Below are 14,558 nucleotides of genomic sequence, written 5' to 3'. Positions count from 1 at the left end.
CCTGGGCCACCTTCTACTCCATCAGGATTCCCGGCCCCACTTCTGCGCAGGTGAAAGCCAAGTTGGAATCCCACCTCCACACTGAGAATTGCTACAGGACTGAATGCAAGAGACAGAAAAGCCAAGTGCCCCCCAACCTTGCCTCTTCCAAAGGCTCAGGTGTCCCCAGGCACCCCGGTCTCACGCCTCCTGGAACCTGGTCTCTGGCCTGCACCCGTGAGGTGCTTGCCCAGGACTTTCCTCTGCTCCCCTCCCCTCCCCCTCCTGATTTGGGCTCTGTATCTTCAACTCCATTCAGGCCTGCGATTGAGAATCAGGTTTTGGATTTGGTGATTAACTTCAGGTTCCAATTGCACACGGAGGGGTTAGACCCAGCTGCCAAATGTGGTCGGATTACATACACCCACAAATTACATTTCCTGCACAATGGCTTTGAAACAATCCTGTCTTGCTTTAATGACCAGGAGACAGTTAATCTGGCCGATCAGAAGGAGGATTTTACAATTTTAAAACATTGCTGTGGGTTTGTATTGAGGAAGATTTGTAAGTTGAGACAGGTTGCCAGCCAACTGGGGGAAAATTGAACCTCTACCTCCTGCCAAGATAAATGCCAACTAGATCACCTAAATAAAAGCAAAATAAATGAAACCATAAAATACTAGGAAAAAAACCCGATTTTTTCATGACCTCGGAGCTCATAAAAGAGATCATTAAATTTGACTACATAAAACGGTAACTTTCTGTTTGCCAAAAAAAAAAGCACTAATGAAACAAGATCAATGGTAAACTGGTAGGAACGCTTTCCAGCATGTGTGATAGACAAAGGGCTAATTTCCTAGACAAAGAATTTTCACAAATCGATAAGCAAAAACACCAATATCTTAAAAATTATAAAGAATGTGAGCAGACATTTCACAGAAAGTACAGATGACTCTATACTATATAAAAAGACGCTCAATCTCAATTGCAAAAAAAATACACATAAATCAGGTAGCAAATCCATAAATTAGACACTGAAATTAGATTTTTCTACAAATAAAGTTGGAAACTACAAACAATGTGATAATGCACTGGTCATAGAGGGTTTGGGGAAACTCGTTGTTACTAAGAGTCAGAATTCCTACAGCTGCCTGGAGGGCCATGGGCTGTAACAGCCAATGAAGTACAAGTGTCCATATCCTTTGCCAGCAATTTCGCTTCTAGAATGTATTTTCTCTGCATGCAGGGAGCTTCCAATCAGATTGCACTCAGAATGAATGTCCCGTCCAGAGGCACCATATACCTGAGCAAAGGCTCCAAAATTAAAGAAAGGTATGTATCCAACCAAAATAGTAACAACCAAAAGGCACTTGAAGGAAACACCAATGCAGGAAACAGGAGGCAAAGATAAGATATTGCATCCATAAAACCAGAATAAAATGAGAGAGAGAGAGAGCAAGAAAGAGCTCTCTTGGAAATTAAAATTGAAGAATTGTAAAAAAAAAAAAAAAGATTCTAGAAGAGATAAACAATAGTGAAAAAAGACAAGACAACCAGCTGATCAATTCCGAAAGTCCAGCACCTAATTATTAGACTTTGTAGTGACACTCCTGCCTGCCCAGTAAAGTAAGACACATGGTTTCTGTTGTACTTGACCTGCCAACAAACCTCAGAAATGTCAGAAAACTATGGGTTCCCACAAACTCCAGTAGAATAAGAAGAGAAGATGGAAAAAACCTTCACGGAAAAGATAAATCATGGTTGCGTGTGTAAATACTCATTTTCACTTTGCAAAACGTGTTTTTCCTTCTGAATATGTTTCTTAGATGTGGGTGAATAGAAATCCTGATTATGGACTGTGGGGTTGCTATAAATAGTTTATATTTTTATTACTTTCTAATTACATCATGTTGAAAAGTAAGCAAGCAATGGAAATGACAACAGACCGAATCACAGATAAAATCTCCCTTTCTTAGATGAAACTGGGGTTTGTTGTCATTTCGCCTTTTGCCCTTTCGATTTTGACTAATGTTTATGGACATTAATGAGAGCGTAGGAACCCAAATAGCCAAAACTATGGGGCCCCGCCATTGTAGATCCGACCTCTGGTGAAGGCGGAATGTCCTTCATTATTAACTTACTGTTGCAGCGCAGCAATGCATTAAACAAGATTAAAGAACACAGAGCTTGCGTGGTAATTTATTTTCTTGACTTGCAACCCACTGTGAAAATAATATCAAAGAAAACCATCTCGCCTTTGTTGTCTTTGTCCGAGTTTAAATGACAAAACTTCTGGGCAAGGCTCTCGGGCACCCGGGCACCGTGGCAAAAGAAGGCAATGACAGCCAAACCCTTCTCCTGTCGGTGCGCCTCAGGGGGAATGACTAGCAAACATGCTTTATTTGAAAATCGAGTTTTACCATTTAACAATCATTTGCAACGCCCCAGCTTTTGGCCTTGGCTCTTTGTTTCTCACCGCACATGTCAAGATCCCCACGGGTGGAGGAGGGCGCAGCTGGGAAATTTGGGAGCAAATGGAAAACCAGGGTGAACCGGTTGTGCCTTGTGATGAACAGCAGCGCTGCTCCTGGGTACTGCCTCTTGTTCCTCCTGATCTCACGGCTGCTTTCCTGGCCACTCGGCCGGTCGCCCTTGTTCCATTGACCACCCATAGCCAGTCCACCCCGCCCGATGGGCTGACATCAGCTCTTCCCACAGGAATTCTCCCACACTTGAGGCTCCCTTGATGGTCAAGGTCACTGACTCAAGCACCGAGGTGGGCCGTGCAGGGGCTTAGTACAGCGTCCACGCCCCTAATGATGAAGAGGCCCACGCCCAATTGCAGCCAGGGTGGCCATGCTGCAAAGCTGGCTTACTTTTGCTGGCCTTTCAATTCTTTAAAAGCAACTGGAAATCAAGACACTTTTGGTGAGCTCTTCCAATTTGTAGAATGTTTTTGAAACATTGTATGGTCCAGTGAACTGACCATCGGGCCAGATTTGGCCTTCAGGCTGACAATTTGCAGGCTGCTCTCGGTTTTCTAGGTACATCATCAGAATAAAAGGGGAGGGCGGCCATAGGGCCATCGTGAATATATGCTGGAAAGGTGCATATTATCCCACTCTTAGGGTTTTGCATCAGCACCGTACAGTCTTGCGGTGTTTAAAGCACACGCAAGTAAACAATTTGTCTGTTTGTTTGTTTGTTTGTTTGTCTCAGTGTTCTCCAAGTTTAGTTAGCCATCGAATTCATTCTCACAGGACACCTTTCTGTTATTGGCATTTTTCTTACAACTCAGACCTGAGTTATACAAAGCTGTAACGTACTCAGCTGCACAGAAGGGAATTGCGGATTGAATCACAAGCAGGTGGCCCTGAGCAGAAAACAAAATGTGTTCTTCCTCAGAAATCACTCTTTTAGGAAACACCGTGAGGGAACAACGCCTGCCCATTGGCAGCGCGTGCTTTACTTGTAGGAGACTGAAAATGACTGCAAGTCAAAGCAGGAACTGCTCTCTTGCTGCCTTGTAACTTACTTCGGCGCCAATGTCCCGGGCTTACTACGAACAGCGTCCGGGTGATGGCCTTAAGGATGTTAGGAAAGACTTTCTTTCCATTTGAGCAGAACTCAGGAAAGTCTTGCAGCAGGAGGCTGGAGGCCGGGTCACTGAGGAGGAAACGCAGTTGCAGAACAAAGACTCTCACTTCGACTATCACAAGAAGTTCAAGTGGAACTTGAAACCTTTGTGCCTCCTAAGTGATGCCTTCACACGGGAGAGGCAGCACATCTGAGGGTTCTTAAATACTTGCCCAGCAGTGGAGGAAAGCGAGGGGTGCTGGTGGAGGGCGACAGGAGAGAAGTTATTCGCTACAGAAAAGGGAGCGAGTGTCGGCACGCAATGGCAGTCTGAACGAACAGGATAGAGATATTTTTTAAAATATATATCTTCGTAGATATGCACATTTAATATGTAACAGAGCTAGCATTTTAAACCACCGGCAAAAGAGAAATGATTCGGTAGACCACGCGTGCCAGGACTGAACCAAGAGGCGGCTTAGGTAGACTTCAGCTCCCCGCCATCTCAAAGTCTCCACCAGATCCCATACTTTGATATAGATTATTCATATTTTTTAAGTTAATGTAAGGTGTCATGCAAATGAACAGGGAGGCTCATGCTTTTCCAGTAATATTACTACCCCAATATTGGGTGTTAGGGCACATGCATATATATATGTCTGTGTTTATTTGTATATTCATAGAGAAAGGTTTGGAAGAGTACGGAGTTGTGACAATTTTATTCCTTTACAAGTTATGGGTACACGACACAACTTCGAGAAACTGCTTTTCAGGGAGATTCTCCCAAATTAAACCACAAATGGGGGGGAAGGGGGGAGTAAGGACGGATTCAGAGTTAGAATGAGGTTAGAGTTTTGCTTTCACACTAAATGCCAGTGTGGCCTAAGCAAGTCCCTCCCCATCTCTGGGCTGTGTCTCCACTGGCAAGTGAGAGCGGTGGACACCATGATGTCTAAAGATCCTGCTGGCCCTGGCCTCTGAGATTCTCTACTCAAGGATGGAGGGTGGATTCCAAAATGTTCATGAAAAAAAAACACACAAGAAAACAAAACACAAACCCTCCTGAAGTTCAAGTGTCACATTGCCCCCTTCTGGACCTTTCTAGTGTCCACATGCACAAGGTTATTAACCCGCAAGCCCTCATGGACATGCTGAAATATGACAGCCCAGTTCCTTCCCCCTCACAATTTAGAAAGCCAGGTTTGAGGTTTTCTAATAGAAGGATTAGAAGACAACCCAGGAAAGGGGAAAGGAAAAAGGGTGCCAAAGGTCTAGGGGTCGACATGGGGGAGGAGCTGCACTCAGGAGAGCTTTACAGTTTTATCTTCATCAAATTCCCCCAATTTAATAAGCACTATTAGCTGTTCTTCATCAAGTGCCTACTATGTGCCAGGGACCAGTTTTTTAAATCCTTCCAATGACTTCCAGACAGGCCTGAGTGGCACCTGCTTGTTCCCACCATTTTGTCCTTTTCCCATCCTGTGGAGATGGTCTTCCTTCTAGAAGCGTTCCCTGCCTGCTCCTGACCACACTGCTACCACGCGGTGGCACCTCAGATCTGTGTCTCGTGATCTGGTCCTCGGCTCCGAGTTTTTTCTATTTGATTTGTGTGAGTCGAGCTTCCTCATGAGTTCTCCTTGTGTCCATGTGACATGGTCAGGGCCTCCGTCCACCGCCTGCATTCCGCATCACCTGGAACAGGGCTGCTCACCTAGGGCTGGACAACTCCCAAGGTGACCTTATCTTTACCTCCTTCCTTCCTCGTTCCCCTGCAGGGAAAGTCACCTGTACTTTGGGTAGTAACCTCTCTTCTTAACTCTGAAGGTAGAAAATCAAGCTTCTCATTTTCTTCTCCAGATGTGTCCCCTCTCACACCTTGGCAAAGGGTAAGCATCCTTCCTGATGAAACCACAACCCTTAACTCCTCTTTTTTCTTATGGCTCATGTTCAACGTGTCAGCAAATTCTATTGGCTCTCTCTTCAAAACATATCCTGAATGCAATCCTTTGATCTCATTACTAGAGGCCTGGCGCACGAAATTCGTGCACGGGTAGTGTCCCTAGGTTTTTTTTTTTAGTTGCCTCAGTCTATCACCAATAGTTTTCACCTTCCTCTTTTCACTGACCACCCTCCACCCTAACTTGGTTAATGTTAAACTTATCCTGTCTTCCCTCTGCTCAGTCCTAACCAATAGGCTTGTACTTCTCATCCTTCATTGATTGGACATCCTGCTCAGATCACACAGAGAGCTGACAGTGCAGTGGGGATGCAGCACACAAGGCAAGAACCTTAGAAGAAGCACTTATATCTATAGGTGTACCAGGATCAAAGAGTAAGCTGCTTTTTAAAAAAAAAATCAAATAAGTATTCACCTTAATGACCAACCTCTGGGGAAGCAGGAAATTCATAAACCATGCAGAGACAAGCAGTGAATCTAGGCTTTACATGAAAATACACAGAAACCGCACTGGCCTTCCATCCAAAAGGAGCCTGGTAAATACTGACGTCAACCCATGAAAGAACATGAGTCACGAAGTCCAGGGTCTCGCAGGCCCACCGGCCTGGGAAAGACAAAATGAACTGCTCTTCTGAAAATGAGGCAGGACCCTCCCGGGTCTGGCTCTGCCTTTCCTGCTCCAAGAACTGCTGGGCACAGGCGTCCTCACGGAGGACCGTGGTGACCTAAGAGAAAGGCAGATCTCATCAGAGCGGCTGTCTTCCCTGGAGCGGAACCCATCTGGGAACCATTGAAAAGTGATTACAGGTGCTGGAGAGGCTGCCTGCGTGCTGCCCGCTGGGAGCCGAGGCTTGGGAGCCAGTTCTGGGAACTGCACACTGTTCCCTGGTGCTTGCTAATTGACCGGGCACTTCTGGCTGAAAAACATCCCCCCAGGGAGGCGAGTGGAAGTAGGTAAGCAGCCTGTCTCACCTCACAGGGCCTTTCCCCAGCAAAGCTTGAGTTCTGGAGACGAGAGAGGATTTCAATACATAAACTGCGAACAGATCACAGACTGAATGTGCACAGATTCAGAAGGGTGCATCCAGAAGGTTCTGCTGTGATGCGCAGCCCACACTCCTCCTCCCCGCCGCCCCGTACTCCTTCAGCCTGGGTTCACGAATGCTTTATCACTGTGAAGATAAAGGGCGGCTGTTTCTATGGGGCAGGCCCTTGGTCTTATTGATCTCAGGATTCTGGGCACCTGGTACCCAAGAGGAGTCTATAAATGCTGGCTGAATTGACTGGAATTGTACAGCTGTTTGAAAAGGTAGTGTGAATTCTAGAAGATACAGAAATAGATATTTCTGTCTTAAACATCCTTCTCTGGCTGAAAAAAAAAACAAAACCACAACACAAAACCCACCCATGACAAATGAGTGTCCCCTGATCAAGAAGAAAAGGCGAAAATGTAACAAAACAACAGAAACTCTTTCAAGTGTTCAATCCTGAAACTAACAAGGGCAGGCTTATTGCGCAGGCCCCTCCCCAGAGCTCCTCCGGCTAGAAAATGTCTGCACCAAATGTCTGTGGGTTCGATGAAACGCCCCATTGTGTGCCGGTGAAACACACCTCGAATGTGGATAGACACTCCTAAGAAGGTTATTTGAATCGCGAGCGACAGAATGTTTACACACCAGCATTTGCTCCAACCCACAGACAATAAAAACAACCCCATTATGGCTTTCCTTGGAGGGCTAGTAAGATTAACATGAGCACAGTGAGTATCAAAGAGGCTCCGTTTCTCTTATTTTATTTTAGGGTGTCAGTAGCTTGCAGCAGAATTTGCTTTATTTCAATAAGAAATAATCCTGCTCTATTTTCAAGACCTCCTTTGCACTTCTCCATTCCTCCCAAACAGCTCTACAAATACACACGCCCATGCACTTGCCTTTGACCTTGTCCCTGCTCCTTGCCTTCCTTGTGTTTACTCTTCCCCAGGGGAGCCAAAACCAACACTAATTAGCAGTGAATTAAATCCCACCTCTGGGACGCTGGGGAGTCGGTGTTTACCCAGGGCTCCAAGGCATCCTAGTCCCTCTCCCCTCAAAGACACTCGATTAAATACCCAGCCCTGAAGGAAAGTTCTGAGACCTGAATCAATTATCCGATTTATGCCTCAAGTTTACCTTGCCTATCATAAAATAGCCTTTCATGCCTGGGTAGCGTTAGTCCCCAGCTTGGCCTACCTGGAACACGCTTGCTCCTTGTCTTCCTTAACCTTCAGACCCCACTGTAACATCACCGTGATGTTCTCTTCTCTCTATTCACCCAGAAAAGGCTGAGGCTCGGAAGGCAGCAGGGGGAGAATTAGGAAAGGTCACCAGAAGCAAAGAGGTGTCATTAAAGACCAAGGTTAAGATCATCCCACACCCTCGTATTCCCAATTACTATGTATGGATGCACAAACTGGAGAGTGAACGAAGCTGATAGGGAAAAGTGGATTCATTTGAAATACGGTATTGGAGGAGAGCTCTCTGGATACCCCCGGACCACCAGACAGACGGACAAGCTGGACATTCAAGCGTTTCATGGCCTGGTCTGAGTTCCTCTGCAGTCTTGCTTCTTACACATCCCTAAACCAAACCAACCGGGGCTGGAAGCAGATTGGCTGTTTCATAGTTTCCCTTGATGACCCAAGCACATTCCTGGACTCTCAGAGTGCAGAGGGGCGGGTCCCACAGGGTTGTTTAATCTCTCATGTTGTGTTTGAAAAACAGATGCAGGGAGGTAAAAGAGGCCTACTGGTGCCCAGCTGGTGTGGCTCAGTGGTTGAGCGTTGACCTATGAACCAGGAGGTCACAGTTCAATTCCAGGTCAGGGCACATGTCCAGGTTGTGGGCTCAATCCCCAGTAAGGAGTGTGCAGGAGGCAGCCAATCAGTGATTCTCTTTCATCATTGATGTTTCTATCTCTCTCCTTTCCTCTCTGAAATCAATAAAAAAATATATTTTTTAAAAAGAGAGAGACCTACTAGTTAGTGGAAAGAACAAGATTAGAACCAAGTATCTTTATGTCTTCCCACTATGCTAGCCCACCAAATATCCCAACAAAATGAATGAATCTCTAAAACTAATTGTTGAGATTTAAAAACCAAGCTAGGAAAAAAATAAATAAGCAAACAGCTAAGCAAATATTTTTATTTGATATCAACTCAAAAGAAATTTTAGAAAATGTAAATATTTTCTTTTAACCAAAGAGGACTTCATTAGTAGAAGAGCTCTAAGTCACACTCTCCTACATGTTTCACAAGAGAATAATTTAGAAAATCATTGTTCTCCTCACATTCAAACTTTCTGTGATAAGTTGTTTGTGATGGCAAAAGAAAAAAGTATATATTTGGCTTAATAAATATCAATGGCTTTTTATTTTGTGCCATGAGTCCTCAGAATGCTCTTAGGCTACATCATATCTCAGCATTGAACCCCATGTTACAAAATGTTCCCCACTCAAACAAAGGCAGCAGTAAAACTTGCCTGTTGTTAGTCTTTCCAAGAAAAGTCCCTGGCACAGAAACTGTACTTTTTCATTCTTTCAAACTGTGCCCAACCCATTTATCTTTCATGCCTGGTGTTACATTTCCCCCTCATGCTTCATCTCCATCCAAACCAGCTCACCCAACTCGTTTGCCAATTCACACTCATTCCTCTCTCCTGTGAGCCCAGCACGTCTGCGGCCTGTACCACACAAGCACTCACCAGGTGTGCCCTTGGCTTGTTATTTACCTGACGGTTGCATTTTATCCTCCTTATTAATAACTATTTACTGAGAGCCTACAATATGTAGCTACTGCTCAACAAGTAGGGTGAACAGAGAATTTGTCATTCAAACCAGGACACTTTCAAGGGGAGGAGGAGGTACTATTAATAATACACTGGAATGGCAGGTGTAAACCAGGCATGCCTGACAAATGAGCATAAGGTCACCCTCTCAATAAGTGATGGTGTGGCCCAGCTGGCATGGCTCGGTGGTTGAGTGTCGATCTATGAACCAGGAGGTCACGGTTCAATTCCTGGTCAGGGCACATGTGCAGGAGGCAGTCGATCAATGATTCTCTCTCATCATTGATGTTTCTATCTTTCCTTACCTGTCCCTTCCTCTCTGAAATCAATAAAAGTATTTTTTTTAATAAGTGATGGTATGGCAGACATTGTAGGCTGGCTCACTCAACGCGTTTGCTAACTCTCTTCTTCCTTCCTTGCCGTCTCCTGTTATAAAGGCTGGAAATCCCGACTCCTCTTTCTCCCTCACAGCTAGAGCTGGCCAGGAGGCACCGTTCTGGACAATGAGACCTCGGGAGGGGTTCCTAACTAACTTGTGATCCTGATAAAATGGGATATTTAAAACGAGCATAGCCCTTTCCCTTTCTTCTTCTGTGGAACGCCGCCTAAAGACCAGAACGTGAGAAATATGATAGCAAAAGGAAGGATGACAGAGTAAAAAGCAGAATAACCCAGGTCTTCAGAGCGGTTAAAACAAAGTTATCAGTCGCCTATTACAGGGATTTCCAGCCCCTTTCACCTCATGGCACACATAAACTGATCACTACAATTCTGTGGCATACCACAAAATATATTTTTGCTGATCTGACAAAAAAAATAGGTATAATTTTGATTCATTCACACCGGACAGCTACTGTTGTGTTGGCTGCTGTCATTATTGTATTTGACAATAAGGGAAAAGAGGTCCGTGACCCTGACTAAACAGGCAGGTATTGCATGTTTTAAACATTCTTGTGGCACACCGGTTGAAAATCACTGGCCTATTACTATGTATGATCTGTGTTCCCCAAAATTCATATGTTGAGGACTTGAACCCCCAAAGTGGAATTTGAAGATGGGGCCTTTGGGGTTAATTAGGTTTAGATTAGCTTAGATGGGGCACTCATGATGGGATTAGTGCCCTTATAAGAAGAAACCAGAGAGCTAGGGTGCTTCCCCCTCTCTTCTCTCCTCTCTGTCTCTCTACCATATGAGGACAAGGCAAAAAGGTGGCCATCAGCAAGCCAGAAAGAGAGCTGTCATCAGAACCAACCATGCAGGCACCCTGATCTCAGATGTCCAGCCTCCGGAACTGTGAGAGAATAAATTTCTGTTGTTTCCACCTCCTGGTCTCTGGTATTTTGTGATGGCAGAGTGAACTGACTAATACACCTGTCTAGACTTCTTCCTCTCCAAGAAAATGCCCTTCTTTTAGCTGAGTAGAAAGGTTCTTTGATTACTTGCAGCCAAAAGCATTCTTAACTAAGAATAGCTATCCTTATTTTGTTCCAATTACTTTAGACAGGTTTTCTTTAATCCTTACAACACCCCTGAAAGGTGCCTGCGATGAAGAAACTGAACTTCAGAAAGGGCGTGGTAACTGGTCCAATGTCGTACAGTAGGGCATAGCTTGTTGATGGCCAGTCTAGCTCGTCTGACCTCAGAGCCTGCGCTTCCCACACACACAGGCAGCTGCTTCGATGCCCGCCCGCCCCGTCAGCCAGAGCTGTGCCTGCCACAGGCAATCCCACTGGACGATGCTGCTAGAAAAGAGGACGGAAAAGACCTCATTTCCCCCTACTTTCTGCCTCACTCCCACCCTAAGCGATGCGAGGGTGCCACCCCCTGACCGAAGTGGAGGCTCCATAAAATGAAGGCTTAAACCAAGAAAGGAAAAGCAGAGAACAGGCCGAGCAGGGACTCAGTGCAGAAGGGAAGGGAAGGGAAGTCTCAGAAAGCCATGCCAGGGCTGGAACAGAACTGACCAGCCCGGGGAACTGAAGCTCCACTCTGGAGGGCCCTTGTCTTCCTCACCATCCTAACTCAACACTCAGCCCCCAACTCTGTTTCCTTTTTCCTGTCTAAAATCCAAACCACCCAAACAACAGCTGCTAGTCTGCAAGAACAGTTCCTCCCTCTTCCAAGAGCCACGCTTGACCAACTGTTGCTGAAACTCGCTGAATGTTGGCTGCTCTGGCTAAAATGAGATGCTCCTGGTAGCTCTCCTATGCCTGGCGTCTTCAAATAAAGGGTTGTGCTAATGGTGCTCTGCCTGGTTTCTTCCCACAGACCATGTTGCAAAACTAAAGGGAGAAAAGTTGGAAGGAGTGGAATAAGAGAGCTATGTCCTTCCCTATAATAAGGGAAAGTCGATAGCTTCTGTCTAAAATCGAATCAGGGACCAGCCATCTAAGCAAATTATTTGGAAATAGGGGGGTAAGTTATCCAGCAGGTAAGAACAGAGAGTAATTGTATCCAAGGAGGGAACTGTTAGGAACTGTTTTTGTTAGGATCTTTTAATGTGCTCTACTTCATAAAATTAGATGAATGCATTATTTCAACAACTAAGCAACTTTTTAAAAGTAAAAAATTTCCATTTAAAGCAAAAAAAATGCAATTACATAATCAAGTGTGTCTATAAATTATCCCAACTAAATGGTCCCGACAAAGAGAGACGTAGAAAGCTTTCTTGGTGGCATAAGGCTTGGAAAGAGGGAGGTCTAGGGAGCAGCTGGTTTGGCAAAGACGGGGAAGCTGTCCGACCCACTCCACTGCCATGGGAGCAGTGAGCCAATGCATTTCCATCTGCCACTCAAGTCCCCGGGCACGCCCGGCGTCAGAGGACGTGGCTAAGTGGGGGATGGAGGCTTTCTGGAAAAGTGTCTATTTCTGTGTTCTTCAAGGAAGATTAAGAGCAGAGTTCTCTTTAGCTTTCTGTTCTCCAACTTGGGTTTCTTTCTTTTTCTTTCTTCTTCTCTTCCTTTTCTCTTTCCTTCTTTCTCTTTTCTGTGCAACTCTCTTTACATGGGACTTTTTCTGTTTCACTCCCTTTCCCTTAATCTGTGAGTTTCCTCTCACTCAGGATGCTTTTCCCCTTTGGCTTTATTTTTCTCTGTGATCATAAATTCTTCCTGCCATCCCCACCCTGTCTCTCTTCCCGTCTCCATGCTCTCTAAGTCTTGGCTGACGTGCATGTATTTTTGCCTTTTAATTTTCCAAGTGGTTAGCCAAAATGACTTGAGTCTTTTGACCGAAACTCATCCATCTGTAAAATTGGTTAATATTCCTTGGGATGCTTAAAATAATGGCTGAGCTATCTTTGAAGTTCTTGAGAGAAAATAATTTAAGAGCTGTGGCCTGCTTAATTCAAATTCTAGACTATTGTCTTCATAAGTAATTTGAATATTTCCTCCTCTTAATATTTATAACTTCAGTTCTAGAGAACTTTTGCTAGAAGGACAATAAGAAATGACAACAGTAGAATGAGAGTAATTTTTTAAATTGATTTTGGAGAGGAAGGGAGAGGGAGAGACAGAAACATCAATGATGAGAGAGAATCATTGATTGGCTGCCTCCTGCACATCGCTACTGGGGATCGAGCCCACAATGAGAGTAATTTTATGAAGTTTGTCCTTTCAACAACTGAAGGAAAATCAGCCAATGACTTAAGGCTCCTGACTCCCTGGAGAAATATTATAATGAGATTCAAAGAATAAAGTTGGATTTCACAATATTTTAATTCTTGAGTTTCTCAAAATGGAACTATGTATTTGGCTGAAAATCTTAACCTACTAAGACAAAAGCTTTTCTTCTTTTAAAACTGTAAGTCTAGGGGTATTCAAATTTTCCAATCATATGTTACCAATGTATAAAATTGATTTATAGGATTCATTGCTCAGGAATTACGGCTGTGTAAAGAATGATGGTTCTTTAATGGCACAACTTTGCTAATTAAAGTATTTGAATGGTAGCTATACTTCCCCCCCCCCTTACCCCCCAGTAAATCCATTTTAACTGAAAATCTAAGGTTAAACCAAGAGCACCGAGGGCTCTAAGGCCTATCTGGGAAAGTTAGATTTTACACAAACCTGCCTTTATTTTAAATGTAGGTTAGTTATTAGGAAAAAAGCACATACCGCGAACTAAATATGCAATCCACATTTCTTCCGAACACAGAGGGAGGCCTCTCTGAAGGTTTTTCCAGGCTTACCACCGAACAGCGGTCAAGCCAAAAATAAGCCCACGAGGGCTTTACTGGGCAAATTCAACAGCACAGGAAACACTAGTCCATAGAGAGTTGGATGTAGCTTTTCCCCAGGAGCCTCTCTCGGGGACCCCCCACCCACATGCCCCATCTCCTAATTAGAAGGCTAATTAGGATTCCCAGCTGAATGCTAAATGGGAGGGAGATGTGAGGGCAGGCCAGGATTCCTTTCCCATCAAGCACTGCCTTCTCCCTCCTGGGCTGCAGTGAGGTTAGTGCAGGGAGTGGGCAGAGAGCTGGCCCAGGACTGGCTGGCTGGGGGGGCCGTGTTTATTTTCAGTTGTCTGAGAGGGAAGATCTGTCTTACACATTGCAAACTCTGAAAAAATAAAATTTAGAACAACAACACGCCGTGGGCTTTTAGCACTTTAAGGAAAAGAAGCAAGTATCTTGTAAGCTCAGTTATTGTTACCATGGTAACTTAAGGGGGCAAGAGGAGATCTCTTCAAGAACAGTTCCGGAATCCAGCCATGCGGCGGCGTCTCCACCGTGCAGGGCGACTTCTTCAGTTACCATGGCAACCTAAAAATCAGAAGTGCTTTTGCAACACTAACAGAAACCATCTTTTGAAGCGCTTCTGTGGATCACATTGAATACTGATGATGCAAGCTTGAGGGATACATATTTTTTTTAGCAAAAAAACAAAACAAAACCCAGAAAACACCATATCGCCATAAACACACGCTCGTTTCAGATGCCCCTTTGAAATCTTGGCTTGGCTGCGGATAGGTTTTTCGGTCTGGTTTTGTTTGTTTCCCTTTTGGAGTCCCGCGGCCTCGAGTGCAAACGCGATTTGTTTAATTTCCAAACTTGTCTGAGCTGCACGGGGAAGAGCCGAGAACGTGGTTCCTTCGCTCCGGCTTTGACGCGGCCCGAGGAAGAGGGCTGGGCTGGGCGAGGCGAACAGAGTCCTCTTGTCTCCTGAACTCGGGAGGACGACGTGGGGCGCGGAGCTGGAGCCGGAGGGAGGGGGGCTGGGAGG

General features: G+C 45.0%; 1 protein-coding gene across 3 annotated transcripts in view; it reads right to left on the bottom strand.

Moving 5' to 3' along the window:
- NIM1K (NIM1 serine/threonine protein kinase) overlaps window positions 1-14,544 on the bottom strand; it is a 26,555-nt gene extending 12,011 nt beyond the window's left edge. The window contains exons 1-2 of one of the 3 annotated variants that reach the window (XM_005871028.2): window positions 5,928-5,993; window positions 3,515-3,645 (exon numbers count right to left, since the gene is read on the bottom strand). The gene's annotated coding sequence lies outside the window, so the exon portion shown is untranslated. Of the gene's footprint in view, window positions 1-3,514; window positions 3,984-5,927; window positions 5,994-13,988 lie in introns of those variants that run through there. The other 2 variants (XM_005871029.2, XM_014543527.1) reach the window with 2 other exon arrangements.
- Between the last annotated feature and the right edge of the window lie 14 nt (window positions 14,545-14,558).

This window comes from Myotis brandtii, unplaced genomic scaffold (genome assembly GCF_000412655.1).
Source record: "Myotis brandtii unplaced genomic scaffold, ASM41265v1 scaffold328, whole genome shotgun sequence".
In the NCBI taxonomy this organism is placed as follows: domain Eukaryota; kingdom Metazoa; phylum Chordata; class Mammalia; order Chiroptera; family Vespertilionidae; genus Myotis; species Myotis brandtii.
The sequence above is the reverse complement of the archived record's forward strand: the minus strand, read 5'-3'. Positions and strand labels throughout refer to the sequence as shown.